The sequence below is a fragment of the Nannobrachium achirus genome, assembly GCF_963921795.1.
Source record: "Nannobrachium achirus genome assembly, chromosome: 2".
NCBI lineage: Eukaryota > Metazoa > Chordata > Actinopteri > Myctophiformes > Myctophidae > Nannobrachium > Nannobrachium achirus.
The window spans coordinates 7,622,343-7,626,496 of record NC_137811.1 but is presented as its reverse complement, the minus strand read 5'-3'; positions in this window follow the sequence as shown (position 1 = coordinate 7,626,496).

Below are 4,154 nucleotides of genomic sequence, written 5' to 3'. Positions count from 1 at the left end.
AGTTGAGCGGGCGTCCACCAGCATGAAGGGGTGGGGCTGGGACCTGAACTGGGGTGGTAATGCACTGGATGCGTCCCCGTACTTCCTCTTTGATGAACGACGGACAATAGAGCAAGGCAAGAACGGTGCTGTTCTGTACTCTTGTGTGAATCCATTATAGAAGGCCCCATTCAACTTGAAATGCACTTTAATCGCATTATAGCGTTTAATACGTCAAAACAATACAGCTTTGGTTGTTTAAATGGGCAAATTATAATTGGCTAGGAGACGAGATGATAGTAGCTACTAGCTAGGCTAGCTAGCTAGTGGTCTGTGGTGTAGTAGTTTACTGACAGAATATTCTCTCGGAATATTATCTCTGCGAGAAGCTAACTCTACTGACAGAATATACTGTATTATCTCTGGGATAATTTCTATAAAAGTGGTGGATCCATGAAGTTTTTAGAAGCGAAGTAGCTCCTCCATATTATTCACCATATTCCTGGCCATTTTATGGAGCTGCCATTTTCCTTTTACAGAGGGCGATGGAGCATTTTTCTTTGTGTGCTACTTCATTAACATCTTTTCACTTCCTCCCAAGTAAGGAAGTGACATGGAATTGTCTGTTGCCAGATTTTGACAAATAAATAAGCCCAACAGAAGCAACTAGGCTATACTACTTTACATTTACGTTTGAAAATAGCAGATCAGCAAGCTCACAATGTGTCACATTGCGACACATTGTGAGCTTGTATATTTGTTATTTAAAAAATATTGAGAGGAAACAAATATTTTGAATATTTTTTAAACATTTCAACAACATAAGTCCCTGGCACCACATATTTTCAGATGGGGGTCTGCGACTGTGGACAAATATGTTAATCTGGGGTCCTTGATATGAAATGATTTGGGAACCACTGGTTTAAAAAACATTAGAAAGTAAGCCCAATAAGCAACTGATAGGTATTTTGTTATGGTTCATATAATCTTTTTATCAATACATATTGATGATGACCAACTGACCACTAGGCCCTAAGGCACAGCCTGTGACTGTGCCATGTCATGTACAGTACCCACAAGGCCGGCTTCTGTCTGGTAGAACTGAGGCCTTATCTGCTGCCATGGAGCCTGTACCAAAAACAATGAGAATTGTTTTGGTTTATAAGGCTCAGCCTGGTGTCATGCAGACACCAGCGAAGGACTCTTTTTCTTGTCATTTGTGGACAAGAAACATCCTATGAACTGTTGAAATCTCTCCAGTAAACATTCCATTCTCACTCTGAATCACTCTCCTGTCTTATTTCTGTGTGATGGATTAATTTATCTTATAGGGGAATAAGAAGGTGTTGTTGTTTACAAATAATAATATATTTATCAGCAACTATACAATTTTTTTTAAGACACAAATTGCTTATTATAAGCAGACATGGCAACCCAGGTACATTCAGAGCCCAGAACGCCATCTACTGACACTTTAATGCAAGGACAACAGGAAACCAACTGATGTTTTTCAGGCCAGCTTTTTCAGCCTCCGCCTCTTTCAGGATATGAACAGGAAGCCGGGGGCGGGGCCAGGAATATCGTGAATACAACGTTAACGTGTTGTGTAGGATAGCTTAGCTCTATAGCATACACTCGGGTGGGGTGGTGTGCTGCTGAGTTTCCCACCACAGAGAATAGACTTTAAACAACACAAAACTACCTTTGGTTAGGTGAGTAGTTTGTTTATTTTGACTACATTTGATGAAAAGAGTCGTCCGATGAGGATGACCTTGATGAGGTTAGACAACCTACTGCAGTGAACAGTTTTAATTAATTAATTAATACACATTCGAGTGAACTATCACATACTAGCTGGCCATGAAATCTAATTTAAATTAGTATGAAAAAAACTAGGGGGGGGCGAGCAGCTGCACATCTTGCCCCTCTACAAAGTCTCCGACACGGACGAGTTCGGCAGCGTCGAGGGACAGTCAGCCAAGAAGAGTCAAACCGGGGCCCTGCAGGTCGTGTCTGCCTTCCGCAGAGAGGTGGGTCTGCTGGCGGAGCTGGTGAAGGAGGAAGAGGGAGAAGGCTCAGCTGAAGGCCCAGACAGGGAAACTGCAGGGAGAAGAAGCTGGCACTGAGCCAGCTCACCCCTGGGAAAGTGAAGGGGGAAGACCCCAGTAAAGGTCTCAAAGGCAGAGGAAGAGGAGCGGAGCCCCGGTTATGGGAAGAATTTATGTTGTTATTAAATGCTTTTTCGTTATATATATACAATTGTGTAATAAACGCTGACATTTTGGAGGAGGTCAAGTTCCTGGGCGGACATATATTATATTTAAGTAGCCTACACACAGCCAACAATTCTGAAAGACAGACTCTGAACAACAATGCTTTTTTTTTTGTTTCAGGAGATGTTATGAATTAAATGATGTATGAATTATTATTATATGGAGTTTGAACTCCATAAAAAAACATTATGTATAAATGATTTAATCACTTAAAGGACAACTTTAACTGAATGTGTCTTTTCAGACACAATAAGCCCATTCCCAAGATGCACCACAATCTTTCATGGGCAGATGTGACTTATTAGTGTTATCGCCGGCTTATTGTGTCTAAAAAGACATATTTAGCCACTTGCATGAATGCCCCCAACCACTGAAATCAGGGTCATTAAAATTGCTTAAACGTTAGAAGGAAGTAGGGAAGAACGGGGTAAGATGAACCACCCCATTTATCTTTAAAACCATACACATGAGTTGTTATTTGACCTTACAATAAGAACACAAACATAATTTCCATGTGAATCACCATTCATATTTTAGTAGGTCTTTGCTACTCAAATTATGCTGAATGATCTTTCATTTTGATGAATACACTAATTTAAGAGAGGTTTTTAATATTATATTAATAATTGCAAACATTAAAAGGTTCTGAATAACAAACTTTATTTAATTGTTTTTAATATTTTTTCTTACGGTTATTTAAGGAAATAAGACTATTTGAAAAAGGGAATGTGTTATTAAAATATTTCTGATAAGTAAATACATTATTTGTTCAAGTTTAAACTGTTAAAGTTTAGCATATCACGTGGGTCAACTTACCCCTGTCATAAACACTTACTCGTAATTTCAAATGATAGCAGACATCCTGCAATATGTCTCGATGTTTTGAATTTACTGCCATCTCACTTTGTCTTGCTTCCAGGGCAACATAAGAAAAAAGTGGTTCATCTTAACCCGTTCTCCCCCTACATGAAAACATTTTAACACTCTTCTTTACTTTTCTCCAATTACAATCTAAAATGTGAACCCTTGTTGTAAAAAAACAAAGTTGTCCTTTAAATCAGACATGTCCAAAGTCCTGCCCGCAGGCCAAATGCGGCCCAAGTACTGCTTTCATACAGCCCCTGGCTTCATTTCTAAATTGTATTATGAACAACAGAATTTTAATCAACGGTTCAGAAATATCCCAGGTTCCATATACTACATTTTTGGGTGTTATTATTGATGATCATTTAAACTGGAAACAACAGATTGATACAGTATGTATGAAGTCTATGAAGATGCTTGGTATATTGAGAAAAATCTGTCCATTTGTTTTATTCTTCCTTCATCTTATTTAACACTTTATTATAGCTTACTTTTCCCCCATATTAGTTATTGTAATATTGTTTGGGCTGCAACATATCCGACATAACTATCTAAATTACTTATCATTCAAAAGAGGTTTCTGAGGAGGATTTCACACTCAAATAGATATGAGCCATCGGCTCCTCTCTTTATTTAATATTCAATATTGCCTATAGACAAAGTAAATGTTTTTTCAAACCTGCTTATTCATATTTAAACTTAAAAAAAATGCAAACAAGACATTCCCCTTTCTTTTCATAATTTTTTTCAGGTTACTTCTGACATTCACTCCTACCTTACAAGGAATAGAGGGTATGCGAATGCATAAAGTGAATGGACAAATCGAGTGGCAATCGAGTGGCAAAGTGAGTGGAAAAGTGAGTTTAACATCGTTTAACATCGTTTAATGCAATCAGATAGGACTTTTCTGTTTGGTGTATGGGCTGTCAAGGCCAGAAAGTAGTTTTTTTGCCACTCAGTAGGCAAAACTGCATAACTTCCTGGTATGATGATGATGTCACACGCATACCCTCTATAGAGATGATTTTGATCGACCTC